Below are 15192 nucleotides of genomic sequence, written 5' to 3'. Positions count from 1 at the left end.
ATTGAAAAGATGATCAGATAATCCAGTAACACACTGAGCAACTATTAATGCCTTAGATTAACTATTAATGTTTTGCAGAGGCTATAGCCGCAAAGGACACAGCCCTTAGAGACAGATCAGTATCAGAGAGGTCAGAGACATTACTCAGCATCAGATAACATACCAGCTCCCCCACACATCAGTATCCAGTCCAGTGTGTCCGCAGTGAGAGGCTGAGGAGACCAGTCTTAATGTCTTACTTTCCACATGTGACTAGGAGGCCACAGGAAAAGAGACACCATTCAGTTCTATAAAAGACTCAGACTTCAACTCTGTCAATATCACCCAGACCCAGGCTTTTCAATGAACCACAGTTGGAATGCAGGAACTGAATACCAGGACTGGAGGCAATGAATTTCCAATTCGAAAACTACTGAACCCATTCTGGGGAGGAGGCAGGCAAAAGAACATCTGGTCTCTGCAGGAATGTGTCATCTTTACACAACCAGTGGGCAGGAATCAAGCTGCTGCTCAAGGCCTCTAAACTAAGAGCCTGCTGGTAAATCCCAAGGTTTTCCATCAGTGCAGTGGGCACTAATTAACAGATGAAAGGAATCAGCCACCAGGCCAGCACTGAATGCCCTAAGCATAGCTAGCACTCAACAGGGGGAAGAGTCATAAATTCCATAGGGACAATGACCCAGCTCCTGAGCTAGTTCACCACCTCAGTTAAGCCCATTCATCATGTGAGGGGTGGTCTCAGAACTCACGCTTGTTTGTACAGAAACCCTAACGTCTGCAAGCATTCTTGCACACACAACTGCTATTCAAACTAGGGTCTCAGCCCATTAGTAGGTCATCAAGACCCCATAATGAGACAACATCCTTCCTTCCGCTCCCCTAAACCATCCCCCCTCGCAAAGAGCAGAGAGGATATAAGATTAGAAGAATAAACAATGCAAGAGTGTGCCTCTTAAAAGGTAAAGTCCCTTAAAGCTAAAACTGCTGCTTGAAACAATGGGTGTGGGGGCTTCTTTCTACACTGGGTTGTGAAGCTTACGTGTGTCTTTTTGACTGGGGGTCCCAAAACCTTTTTTTAAAGACTACGTCATTAACCTCGAATAGCATTTCCATCAGAATGGTACATATATTTGCTACAGTGAAGTATCTGAAGAATTATCAAAAACAAAGGAGGAATTGTTCTATCTACCCATGATTTCTGAGAGTCTATGCCATTTGGCTACCTGTTTCTGGGTCTGTAGCAATGGAGCTCACCGTGATGGTAGAAGCTGGTGGCAGAGGCTCTTTCGCTGCGTGGTGGCCAGGAAAGAGAACTTGAAGGAAGGGGCTGTGGTAAGACATTAGCCCCACAATACTGCACCCCAAGGGTCTTGGCAGAGAGAGAAAATACTATAATCACCCAGTAATCTATTCAAAGGAGGCCATCATCCCCATAATCTGTCCCTAAACTCCTAGGTATTCCTCAATCAAGTTGGCAGTCGAGAGTAACTGTCCCATGGTCCTACTAAGAAGACTTAAGGTCAACCAAAGTAAGCACTCTCCAAAAACTCGGAAAATCATCATCCAAGACAAACACCGGGGCTGCGACTCAGAGCCAGGCAAGAAAGGGACCATCCACCATGGAGAGCTCGACACGTTAAGCCTGTAGCTCTCATTTTCTTTGGATTCTAACTTCTGAGAAACTGCCAATGCATACTCAAGTTCTTAAGAATTAGAAAAGGCCTTGGAAGGAAGTTAACAGGGACTTGGAGGATGTGGGACTCTGTCAGCTAGGGAAAGGAAAGAAAGGATGACAGGGAATTGGACAACAGCAAGTTGTGTCCTGGGTCCATAAGGGACTAAAGCAGCAGCTGAGCAAAAAGCTTGCTCAGGGCGGAGTGGAAAGGTGACAGCAGTCCCTGGTGTCCGTGACACGGTTGAGAAGGAAAAGGCAACAAATGACAAAGGCCGAAGCACAGAGGAAGAGGCAGCTTTGGGAGAGCCTCAACGGTCAAGTGCCTACCACCCCAGCCCAGATGTACGTGAAGTGACCCATTCAGAGATACTTAGGGCTACAGGGTGGCATTTATAGGAAAAGACATGTTCGTGGTCTTGACAGAAACATGGGGAACTGGGAAGAAATAAATTGCTCCACTCAGCAAGTCAATAGGAAGGGTTTGGAGACCTCCCAGCACTGGGACGAAGTGCTTCAAGGAAAGCCAAAGCCACGCAACGAGATCCCCTCTTCCCGGCCACTGTCGCCCTGTGTGGGATGTGAGGTGGGTCACAGAAATGCGCCACAAGGAGAAATGCTGGAGAACGCACGGCTCCGACAGTGCAGAGACCACATCCCACAAATATTGCTGGTATGTTTGTGGAATGCCAAGAAAATGGTGTGCCTGGCTACAGCCGAACCATCACAGGAACGGAAAAAAAAAAAAAAAAAAAAGTTCAGGGGTTTGATAACCAAAACTCTTCGAAGCAAAACCATAGAATCCACATCGTTTAGAGTGAAATGGCCTGGACAGTGAGAAATAGAAGAAAATTTCTTCTATTAAGAATTATCAAAATGTGTTTCACACGGCTATTTTTTTTCCTTCTCAGCCAGGCACTTGAAAGTGTCGGTTTGTTGTTGCTGCTGCTGCTGGTGTGTACATGAGTCTATGTATATGTGTCTTTTCATCTGTATGAAAGCTCACGTGTCTGTGTGGGTGAGCATGCATGTGTTTTCCGTGTCTGCAAAGGCTAGCGGACCTCAGCTGCTGTACCTCAGACAGCATTTGGCTTCTTTTCGGTGAGACGGAGTCTCTCTTTCCTTGGCCTGGATCTAGCTGAGTAGGCTAGGCCGATTAGTCAAGGGAACCCCGGGCCAGTTATCTCGGCCTCTCCAGCGATGAGATTACCCACACATACCACACTGCACTCACTGCTTTTGCTGTTGGGTGTTTTTGCTTTTGACCATGGGTTCTTGGGATTAAACAGGGGTTCGACTGCCTGAAAGGCAAGTGCTCTACCAGCTGACCTCCCGGCCCCTCAACCTCTGTGTTGGCCTGTTTGTTTCTTAATATGTTAATGTTCTATCCCGTTTTAACTTCTCCTAGGTCTTCTTAAGTATCATCCGAATTTTCTCCTTCATCCCAGACCCCCAAGACCTTGTGCTGCCCAGGGGTGAACACCACAACCAGATGTGCTAAAGAATGGCTGTTGGGATTCTGAAGTCCCACCCCACAGTTACCTGGCAACAGCCAGGTATACCCCACCCCACAGTTACCTGGCTGCTCCGCCCCTGTTACCTGGCACTATAAAAGGGGCTGCTTGCCCCCTCCTCACTCTCTTGTGTTTCCTGCCTCTTGTGTTCCTGCTCTTGCTCCCCCCACCCCTCTTCTCCCATCCTATTCCCCCCTCTCTCCACATGCTCAAGACCAGCCTCTGCTTCTCTACTCCTCTTAATCTCTCTGTCGATACCACCCTCTTAACTCCCCTCCCCATGCCCTGAATAAACTCTATTCTATACTATACCATCATGTAGCTGGTGCCTCAGGGTGAAGGGATTCCCAACATGGGTCCCCCAGAGACATCCCCCTTGCCCTCATGCCTTACCGCACCTCCATGGACCACCCCCTCCCCCATCTTTTTTCTAACAGTGGTTTTCAAATGGCCCTCCTCTGTAACTTAGGAGCACCAAAATCAAAACAGCCCGCATGGCTTTTAAATAACTTCTCTTTATTAACAATCTTTGAGCCATATCACAAAAACAAGCCTGGGTTTCTGCAAGCGGTACCCAAGCTTCACGCCACAACACAGGCAGCCTAAGGTCTCGGGATACAGAGCTGCAATGGTTGGTTTCTTTGTCTCTGACTGGGAAGACCCACGAACGAGACCTCAGGAAATTGGAAGCAGGCAACGAACCCCCACGCCTCAATCACATTTTACAATCAAAATATACTATAGCAATTCCATGAAGCTATTCTTGGCAAAAATCTTTTTTTTCCCTTTCATGCTGTTCCATTTAAACTTGAAAAAAATGAATGGGCATAAACCACACATTTCCCCCGCCTCATGTAAATAGGTGTGTCCCCCACCCTCAGAAATGTGTGACCTTTCTACTTTAGCTGACAACTGTGGGCCTCCATCAGGGTCCAGTTTTATTCTGTTCTCATCCAAAGGCTCCTGCTAAGCTACCCTTGAGCCCACTGGTAAAAATCAAACGAGTCTTTGCTGAGACTTCTCTTAACTTGAGGGAGTGATTGATCACACACAAACCTGTTTAGATTTTACCTAACAATGTATTAAAACATTAGGGGACAAACTGAGCAGGACTCGTAGGTCCTGTTTAAACTTAAGCTTCCCCAGTTAGCTGGTCATGGCAAAACACATCTGTAATCCCAGCACTCGGGAGGTAGAAGTAGGAAGGTCAGGAGTTCAAGGTCATCCTCAAGCTTGTTAGCAAGTCCAAGGGGGTAGCCTGGGATTCTTGAGTCCCTGACTCAAAAAAACATGTAACGTAAAATGTTTAAGTGGCTGCATGGAGGGGAGGGAAGAACTTAGCAAGTGTTGAAAGTCACTTTGTGCCAAAGATCCAAGATCACTAAGAGGCCAAAGGGGGCAGGGGAAATAGGACTCAAACCAGGATCTTTCTAATCACTTTTAATACTAAGTTTACAGGCTCGAGAATGGCCTAGGAGGTGGGCCTTGGTGAGCATCTCTGAGAGGGGGGGGGACTCATGGTGAGCATCTCTGAGAGGTGGGGGGACTCACTCTCACTGAGGTTGACACCGTTCTCCATGGCAGGATGAACAAGAAGGCCAGCTGGACAACAGCATTCATCCCTCTCTGCTTCCTGACTGAAGCACCACACACCGGCTGCCTCATGCTCCTGCTGCCCTAATTCCCTACCATGATGGGCCACGTTCGCACTGTGAGCCACGTAAACCCTTACTTCCTTAAGTGGCTTGTGTGGGATGGTGTTGTCACGGCAACGGAAACAAGTACTTAACACAGCGCTGCACTGAAATCATTCAAAACTCTACTCCATCTTTTTCCTTTATTTTTTTTAATAAATAAACTATTTATCCACGTCTTCTCAAAAAGCACATTTAACTTCCAGGTTCCCCTTTCAGAGTGGCTGGGATCTCTGATCCTTCCCTAAAGGAAACATTAGTTGAAACCTCAGGGGCCATGAAGGTTCCGAAAGAGCATTCCAGCTGACAGAAAGAAAGCCAGTTGAGAGGAGATGGGTGGGGATGTGAGTGTGTCTGGGGCAGACGGGGGGGGGGGGGAGGGGGGAGCAGCACAAGGAGATGAGGATGCTGCTGGGACAGACATCCAAAGGACTGGGGCTCTAAGCATGGGCACTGAAGGCTGCCACAGAGGGCTCTACATGGGGCACACACATGGTACTGCTGTGTGCACCTGAACTGCCAGAGCAAGCAAAGGCAGATATGCTAAGCTAGTGTCGTGATTCAGATGAGAGAGGTTAGGGCTCAACTTCGGGGGAGCTGGGGAGTGGGGAGACACGGGGCACAGTGAGAGAAGAGCCCACAGGATTCTCCACAGAGAGACGCGTGCCGTGAGAGATGCCAAGTCAACTCTCAGATTCTCAGGCTAAGTCACTGAGGGAAATGGCCAGGCAGAGCAGAAGAACAGGCTAGGAGAAGATGCTATGGTTTTGGTCTCACGTACACACAAAGGGCTCGGTGGGGTGTTGCGTATCTATGATCAGCACTCGTGAGGCTGAGGCAGGAGAATCAAGAGCTAGAGGTCAGCCTGAAACACAGAGTGAGGCACAATCTAAAATCTCCTCAAGGTCAGTAGATTAAAGCCTTAGTTGCCAGTTTGGGGCAGGCACATCTGGAAGGAGATGAAACTGTGAAGAGACAGACCCTTAGTGGGAGGCATGTACCCTTAAGGGGGGGGTACTGGGACCCTGAGCTCTTCCTTTTTCTTCTTCCCTGTTGCCACAAAGCAGGTTCTCTGTCATGATGTATTTACTACCCCATCACAGGCCCTCCCCTAACAACACCCAAACAGACTGAAGCTGTCTGAGTCACAAGCCACAAATACCTGTCATCCTTGACAGGCCGTCTTTTCCTCAGTATCTTGTCACAGCAGAAGGAAGCCAACATGAAAGATTGGGGATTCAATGCTAGACCTGCCAGGCTTGAGAGCGTCCTCCAGACGTTGACGTGGCAGTGTTGAGTGAAGTAACTGGATACTTGAGTCTGCAGTCAAGCAAGGTGCACTAGATACACAGATGTGCTACTCCGCTCTCTGAAGGAGGCACTTAGATGCAGACTGTATGAGCTCAGTCTATTCATGCAAAGGGAAGCCAAGGGACCCCAACACTAAGGGGTCGGAGAAACAGGAAGAAGCCCAGACAGGTAATGGAGCAGTGAGCTGAGTTGGGGAACACTCAAGAAAAGTGTTCTGGGACCTGAAAGAGGGAGGATTCGGGGTTGCAGGGGGTGGGGGTGGGAGCCACAAGTACAGAGGAGACAGAAGAGGGCGTATGTCGGAGAAGCAAGGTACAACGTTGCATGTCTAGATACTGCCACAAGATGCTTGCATTTGCATGGTAACTAAAAGAATTAGAACTTCAGTGAATAAAGGGAAGTTGCTCGGTGGTTAAAGCGCTTGCCACACTAGTGTGAGGGCCAAAGTTCAGATGTCCACAACTCACACAAATGCTGGGTGGGCATGGTAGCCTGCCTGTGATTACAGGACCCCTAGAGCAGGAGGTGAGAAAGACAAGGCACATCAGTGAACTCTGGGTTTGATTGAGAGACCTTGCCTTGGAGACCAGGATGAAAAGTGACTGATGATAATCCCTGATATCAATTTTCGACGTCTACATGCACACATGCACATACACGTATGCACATCAGTATGCGGGGATACCCACACACATGAAAAACATGTATGCACACATGCAAAATGGGGAAAAATGAGAATTAAACCAATAACTAAATCAGAACTGGATCATGCTATTTTTAAATGTATTTAGGGAATAAGACCAGGATTAGGAATAAAATTGGAATTATATATAAAACTAGCAAGCACTAGAGCAGGAGAGAGGTAGAGAAAGTCCAACTATAATTGAGCTTGAGAATGAGGTCCGTGAAGATGTGAACAGAGACAGTCTTCCAACCATCACAGCATCTGAGCAGAGGCGTTGCATCTGAATGTAAAGGAAGAAAGGGTCAAGAGCTCCCTGGTGAAGGCGCGCTGCTCATGAAGTTCCACACCCTCTCCTGCCTCTTCGCACCACAGCTCTGCTTCCTTCCTGCTGCCCGTGTGGGCTTCCTGTTCACTCATCTGTTAGGTGTCTTTCCACCTGCTAGTGGTAGCCCCAGAGAGCCGGAGAGCCAGGGTGTTCTCTCCCCAGGAAAGCCTCTTTGTGTCATTTTCCCTCTTACGGACTTTAGCATTGAGCTTACCACCCTGCCTCCTCCCTTCCCGCTCCATCCTGGAAACCCTACTCCAACATGAGTGAGATGCCCAGGGTTTCTCAGCCTTCACAGAAGCCCTGAGAACTCCGTGCAACAGCTCCCTCGGATGCCATCTCTAGCAGGAGCCACTTCCCTTTGCTGGAGCATACCTGGTCCACCACGTCATAGGTGTTTTCATTAGTTTTACTGCTATGAACAGACACCATGACCAAAGCAGCTCTTATAAGGAGAGCATCTCATTAGGGCTGCCTTCCAGGTTCAGAGGTTCAGTCCATTATCATCAAGGCAGGCACATGGCAGCATCCAGGCAGGCATGGTGCAGTAAGAGCTGAGAGTTCTACACCATCATCTGAAGGCTGCTAGAAGACTGACTTCTAGGCAGCTAGGACAAAGGTAATAAAGGCCCACAGTGACACATCTACTCCAACAAGGCCACATTTTCTAATAGTGCCACTCCCTGGACCAAGCATGTACAAACCATCACAATAAGTCTCCAAGTGCTTTGCTACACCACAGGCTATCGCTGTGTTTGTTGGTCCTTCCCATAATGCATCTGCCAGGGCAAGGTCAAACAAAAACCTAAATAGAGTCTATCAGAATGAGACCACAGAGCAGAGATCAGTCGTGTAGCTACAAACTAAGGACACCAAGATGGCCTCCACCAGATGCTAAAATAATCAAGAAAGGCTTCTTCCCAGCATCTCGGAAGGAGTCTGGCCCTGCTGGACTATGATTTCACACTTCTAGTCTGCAGAGTTTAGAAGTGGTCAAGAGGCCTGAAGCCTTAAATTCACCCTGGAGAAACCCAACTAATATCCTAATGTTGGCTCACACAGTAGGGGCCTCTTCCAAATAAAGCCTGACAATTTTTGCCCCTCCAAAATTCATGTTGAAATTCCACTTGCCAATATCTGGTATTACGGGAAGCGGGAGCTAAAAATTATATCATTCAGGCCCGAGCCCTTCTCCCTAGATTGTCCAAATTCTCAAAGAGAGGAGGGTTTCCTTACTACGGCAAAACTGAATCTGTTCCTGTGAGAAAAATGTGCCGCACAGAGAGGCCGCCCGCTGCCTGTCTCTTTGTGTCGTGCGTGCTCTTATGTTTCTCAGACTCAAAAGCCGTGAGCAAAAAAAAAAAACCAAGTCCGTGCTCTTTATGGATCGAGGGGGGAAAAAGTAACAATACAAGGAAAGAGAGAGCCCGCCTCTCAATTAAAGACCAAGAGGGAATCAGGGTGGTTCAAGAATGCCAAGCACAAGGACTTTATCAAGTAGGCTGGTCTAAGTCCTGTGAGCCTCAAGTTCTCTGTAGCCACAGTACAAAGATGGTGGCCGTGGTGTAAGTGGAGCTTTGAACCATGTTAAACAATACCAAGGTGAAAATCCTTCCTCTCATAGATGTATAAATCTGTCTGAGCTGAAAAGATTTGTGAAGAGATGAGAATAAGACAGGGCAGGAGGAGGAGAGGAGGGTAGGAAAGACAGATGTGGATGCGTGTACACATGCGAAATATGTTCACGTGCACACACATACACACATGTAAATACACACCTGTACACACAGGTCTTTATTAACTTACTAACGGTATGCAAATACAGATATACCAAAGCATTCCTGATTTGTAAGTGGTGGGAGAAGAGATTAACAAGATATCTGGACACCCATCCCAGCTTGGCTATGGGATGCTCTGACTCCTTCCTCTCTCTGAGCAAAGAGCTGTCTCAGTCGTTTCGGATATGCCACTTGGGTGCTGTGGATTTGCAGTGTTCCAGTTTAGGAAACTAAGATTCATATTCAGTTTTCTGTTTCAGCAGATACGGCCTATAAAGAGGTGGGGAAGCCAGGCTCTAGTCAATGCTAACTTTATCCTAGCACCCAGAGGGCAGAGGCAGAGCCCGGGGCCACCCTGGTCTACATACTAAGGTCCAGAATAGCCAGGGCTAAAAAAACAAATGAAACAAGACCCAGAAAAAGAAAGGGAGGGGAGGCTGAGAGGAATAACATAAAACAGATTTTGGACACAGTTGAATCTTCCTAACAATTGTCAGCTTGTTTTAACAAAGGCTGAGAAGCTAGGGGTGTGTGTGTGTGTGTGTGTGTGTGTGTGTGTGTGTGTGTGTGTGTGTAGACAGTAGAGCACTTGCCTGCTATGCAAGAGACCCTGTATTCGAACCACAGAACTATGAAATAATAAATTTATACCAAGACAGAACTGTCAGGGATCCATAGCTCACTGAGCAAGACTGAGTGATAAAAAAGAGTAGCCACCTCTGTTATTACAATCCAATTATCAGCTCCACGGCCTTCAAATCTTCACTACCTTCTTTTCTTCTTGAGTAACGATGATTTCTTTCAATCCTTTCTATCCAAAACACTTACCTCTCTCACAAAGACATCACTTTCTTGGCCTGTATCTAAGACACTCTTAACCTCAAGGAGAAAAAAAAAAAATGCTATTTCTTAAAAAAAAAAAAAAAAAAAAAAAAAAAAAAAAAAAAAGTCCCAAATTGCCTTGGCTTTGAGTGTGAATGAGAAATAATTTTCTAAGACATCTAGCAACTGAGGCACAAGATGACACTAACTCCAGTTCTTATCACCACGTCATCGACTTTTCTGGAGCAGGGAAAACCTGGAGGTCTTCCCAGGCCTGGGAAGGTGCCTGGATTCCTTAAGGAGTGTAATTCAGGGTCCATTCATTCGTGCCATACTTATGTCTCAAAGGAGCTGTGGAGACCTTGAACCAACTGGGTAGTAAGTGGGGCTCTACTCAGAAAAACTCAGTTCATCAAGAAGCATTTTGTGTCCGACAGAGTGAGTGGGGTCGCATTGGAGGAACAATCTCTCCCCAAGGACCCTGAGCCTCCCCTTTCACTATCCCCCCCTGCGCTCACCTCAAGCATGGCCTGTAAAGGCTTTGCAACCAGTACTGATGGTTTTATCTGAATGTACTCGTAACACCACCTAAACTGGTGCCTGTGGACCTGAGTCATTGGGTTCTGCATTAGCCTGTGAGCCCATGAAAACCAAAGCCAGTGCCAAGTGTCCAACTCAGCAGAGAAAGGGGCCGAGAGTTCCCACTCTGAACTGTCCCTCTCTCTGTCCCAGCAACATTTCTGGGATTAAAAGGAATCAACAATGTGAGCTTCTGTGGGTAGAACTGACCTGAACTTCACCCCGATGCCTCCACCCGCCCAAAGACATTTCTATAAAGGACAGGATGGGCTAAGGGTGCCCACCACACCCATGGGGAGACAGGCTCCTACAGTTAACAATGAACTTTCACTGCACGACCCCAGTTGCCACAGCATCTCTACAGTGAAAGGAAACAGATTGTCAGAATCTCTAAGCCCTGACTTAAGGCCACAGCAAAAGGCTAAAACACACCAGGAAACACTCCAGCAGCTATGCAGACGAACCAACCCTCACTCTCTCCGGACAGCCTATAAATACACGTCCAAGTTATGACTTCAAAAAGACCTTTCTGTTTTCACTCTCTCCACCCACCAATTTTCGGAGAATTACATGCTGGGCCAAATGAATGGCCGACCAAGCAAGAGAGACCCAAGCTAGGGTTTCCTCTCTCTGGCTGTCAACACCCGCCCTCCGATGGGACAGCGTGTGCTCAGAGTTCAAACTCTAAGAACGTCAACACCCAGTTCTCTCTCTCTCTCTCTCTCTCTCTCTCTCTCTCTCTCTCTCTCTCTCTCTGTCTCTCTCTCTGTCTCTCTCTCTGTCTCTCTCTGTCTCTCTCTCTGTCTCTGTCTCTCTGTCTCTGTCTCTCTGCTTAAACTGAAGGCTTCCTACACAGACCACGATAATTCTGCCCCCCCCCCACCTTCCACCCCCCCACCCCAAAAGCTCAAGACAAATCTAAGGACAAATAATACTGAAAAGTGAACAGCAAATTAGAAGGTAGAAAATAAACCCTAACTCAGCTATAAGCTGCATTTGGTATAACCGGGACGCAACAAAAACACAACAGAAGTCACATTTCACTTTTCCATTCCACCGTGAAAGGACCCAGCCAGGAAGGTAAGCAACAATCGCTCACATTTTAACGAGATCAGACCGAGGCATGGCATTTTCTTCGGGGTGTCTGGGTGGGGAACAGTCTATTCAAATCAGCCTGGAGAATTTTCAATTCATAAAATATTCAAAAGCAACTAACTGTAATACATTACCCAGAGGCGTCTGAAATCACATATGCGCTAACCTTCGGAGAAAATAATTCCGTTCTGTTCAGTAACTCCTGCTGAGGATAGACTAACATGAGACAAAGCCCCGAGGACATGCTACCAAGGAAGGCTTTTTTAAAAAAAAGAGTTATCTCCCGGATAAATCAAGTCTCGACTCACAGAGAAACATTTCTATAGCCTTACCTTGGTCAGAACGGTGGCTGTGGCCAGTTGTTCTCGGGAGAGCATATGGTTAGCAAAGTTTCACCCAGCTAGAAGCTACGCTCTGCCTTCCTCCTGCCCTGCTGAGCCAGGAAACGGTGTCTAACACTTCGGCTGCTCAGCCGTTGAGAGCTAAAAACGGATTCTGTGCAATGCTGGATGTATTTCTGTCTGCTCGTTACACACCCTCATCATGTTCAATTTTTTCCATTGATGGAACGCTATGAGGCAGACTTAACCAGAAAGCGATTTTTCCGTGGGCTGCCTGGAGTGATTTCCTGGGACAGCCTGCCACCATGCATGCCTGAGACACCGGGCTGCCCATGACTAGGCTCTTGTTGGGCCAGCAATCCACCATGACCACCAAAGTTCCATAGGACGCTGGCTCTGGGGGTTACAGAATAAAGCCCTACTCACCAGGGCTGCCCTGGTCTCTTTTAGAAAGCCCTGTAGCACGGAGAATACACACCTACCATCCTTGTGTTTGGGGAAGCAGGCAAAACCACAGATGGAATGCTATGGTCAGAAAGGCTGCCTTCAGAGCAGCCCCTGGAAACGACGCTGTGATTTTCAGAATATCAGATATACCCTCACTCTGTGTTCCTTGTTGGAATCGGGCTTATTTCCCCCCTTAAGTTAGCAAAACAACAGAGTCTTACACTAAATGCAAAGCCATTTTATCAAGAATATGTATCACATCATTGTACACACTAAGGCTATATACAACAGAGGCAGCGTATTTTGAAGTCTCACCGTAACCACTGATGAAGGGTGTTAAAAATAAAAACATAGGAGATTTTTCAGGTCTTTTTTTAAAAAATTTATTTATTTACTATGTATATAGTGTTCTGCCTGCATGTATGCCTACATACCAGAAGAAGACACCAGATCCCATTACAGATGGTTGTGAGCCACCATGTGGTTGCTGGGATTTGAACTCAGGACCTCTGGAAGAGCAGTCAGTGCTCTTAACCACTGAGCCATCTCTCCAGCTCCCAGGTCATTTTTATAGTAGATTTTTGTTCTGTGATGAATAGTATAGAATTACATTTCTATTGTCGTGCTTAAATTTAAATTGTTTAAAATTCTACAGAAGAGACAAAAGTCCTAATACTTTCACATGTATGTGTTGTAAGTATACAGGCACATAACCCATCCTGAACATGTGGCAAGAGTTTTGTATGGTAATATTCTAATTTTTAAAATGGGATGAGGGCCCTTGAGGTGGCTCAGTGAATTAAAATGCTTTCTGGTGTAAACATCGTGAACTCTAGAAACCCACAGAAAATGGCCAGATACAGTGGACTACATCTGGAATCCTGGTACTTCTACATTGAGACAGGAGGAGATCTCAGGCTAACTAGACTGCAGTACCCAGCACCTACATCAGCAAGACAGAAGGACAAACTGACACCCATATCTGTCCCCAACCACACATGCACTGTGGCATATGCGCACATACAAATAATTTTTAATAAGTGAAGGGAGCTATATATGCAACTGGTGAGTTATTAAGGATCAGAATCTACTACAGTTAGATAAACTTTTAGTCCCCTACTTGGATTTTCAGACATATCTTATTGACATGTATATATGTGCACATACAAAACCACATTGAGAACAGTATTTTATATATCGTAACACACACTTGAGAAACTTCATAACCTTAGTTGAAAAGAAGATTGCAGAAAGGCACCAGTATAACAGAGCAGACAGAAATGCCCAAACATGTGTTTTTTTTAATTAACACAGAGCTTTTAATACTGATGGAGTGGGTCTAGAAGTCACTCAATCAGCCCCCACCCGGTACAGATTTAAACACAGAAGTCTTTGCCTAGCATGGTGACTCATGTGTACCTAGTACCTGGGTGGAAGGGTAGCCTGTGCCACAGAGTGTGATTCTGTCTCAAAGATAAAGGATAGAGAGCTGAGGTAAACACGAAGATACGAGGTTACCGAATTGGTCAGCACAAGGCGTCCAAGCAAAGACACACCCCCAAGTAACCACAGCCTCCGGCTGAGTAAGAAGGTTGCCATGGAAGCCAAGTCACAGAACACAAAACTTGGGAATTCCCCAAATATGTATTTTTGAAAGGGCCCTAGGTAAATAACAAAGCTCTTAAGAATACTGCCAACTCACTGACATCTGATCCCCTTAAACCTGGCTCTGCTGTTACTTAAAAAATAAAAAATTAAAAAATTAAAAAAAAAAAAAAAGATCTGGGTTCAGGAGGTGGTTCAGTGGAAAAAGGGTGTTCATAGCAGGACCTGAGTTTCATCCCTGGTACCCACCTAAACTCTGGTGTGACTGGGCACACCTAGAACCCAGGCTGAAACGAGGAGAGATGGGGGATGGGGGGGTATGAGAGTCCATTTCGATAGCCAGTCTAGCCAAAATGAGCATCTCCAAGTTCAGTGCGAGGCCCCGTCTCAAAGTAAGGTAGAAAGAGAGAACAGATATTCAAAGGTCAATGTCTGGCCTCCAGACTGGAACACACAGGGGCGTGCACATGCATACACCACACACATACACAAAAATAAAAACAAATAACATGTACACAGAAATAAATCTAGAGTAGGGGGGCACAGAAAGTGTCCCATGTAACTCTGACACTGGAGAAGACTCCTAGGTACACAGAGGGGAAAATTCTTCCAGAGTCTAGAAACCCGGACGCAGCCGAGAGGAGATACCCTGTCAGTACAGTTTTGTCTGGAATCACGTGAGCATCCACGGATCATTCCAGCTTCTAGATTCGAAGGTAATTCTTACCTCATGACACATTTTGTAAGTAGATCCCTTTTTGTCAGAGTGAACTGCGACAACAAATCTCTGCCAGCTACGGTTCAAGGGGACTTACGATTACCATTGAAGTCACCCTAGTAACCTTAGCGTGTCCCAGGTCACTGGAGTCTCGAGTGACAGAAGAGTTCTTCAAGCTCCTTAGACATGGAAGCTTCAGTAAAAATACTCTCAATTTGAGGCCTCCGTCTCAAAATCCCAAAATGCAGACTATTTTAAAATCAGAAAGCCAGGCTTCATCTCTTTATGGTTTCACTACAAGATGGTGTAACCGGGCATATGTGTTAGCAGGCATCTAAAATTAAACTCCTCGCCAAAGCTCCCTGAGAAACATGTAAATGGCTACTTGGGAAAAGGTCGATTCAGAAGTATATAATGTAAAAGTTTACAGTTAAAAGCAACTATCATAGAAATACTAACAATTATAGAACTGAAGTGGCAAGTTGATAAATCTCACTATATAGGGGTTTTTGATGGCAGCATTAGGACTGCTCCAGAAAAATCTTTCTTTCTTCCAAACCAAATGTACTTAATCTCTACCTATAATGTATACATATTTGTGTTCCA

At 46.3% G+C, this 15192-nt stretch overlaps 1 protein-coding gene across 1 annotated transcript in view; it reads right to left on the bottom strand.

The window, feature by feature from the left end:
• Nucleotides 1–11893, bottom strand: part of TIAM2 (TIAM Rac1 associated GEF 2) — a 122079-nt gene extending 110186 nt beyond the window's left edge. Inside the window, exon 1 of the mRNA XM_080941549.1 lies at nucleotides 11808–11893. The gene's annotated coding sequence lies outside the window, so the exon portion shown is untranslated. The remainder of the gene's footprint in view (nucleotides 1–11807) is intronic.
• Between the last annotated feature and the right edge of the window lie 3299 nt (nucleotides 11894–15192).

Source organism: Micromys minutus (assembly GCF_963924665.1).
Source record: "Micromys minutus genome assembly, chromosome: 30".
NCBI lineage: Eukaryota > Metazoa > Chordata > Mammalia > Rodentia > Muridae > Micromys > Micromys minutus.
Note: the sequence above shows the minus strand (reverse complement) of the source record. Positions and strands in the feature narration are given on the sequence as shown.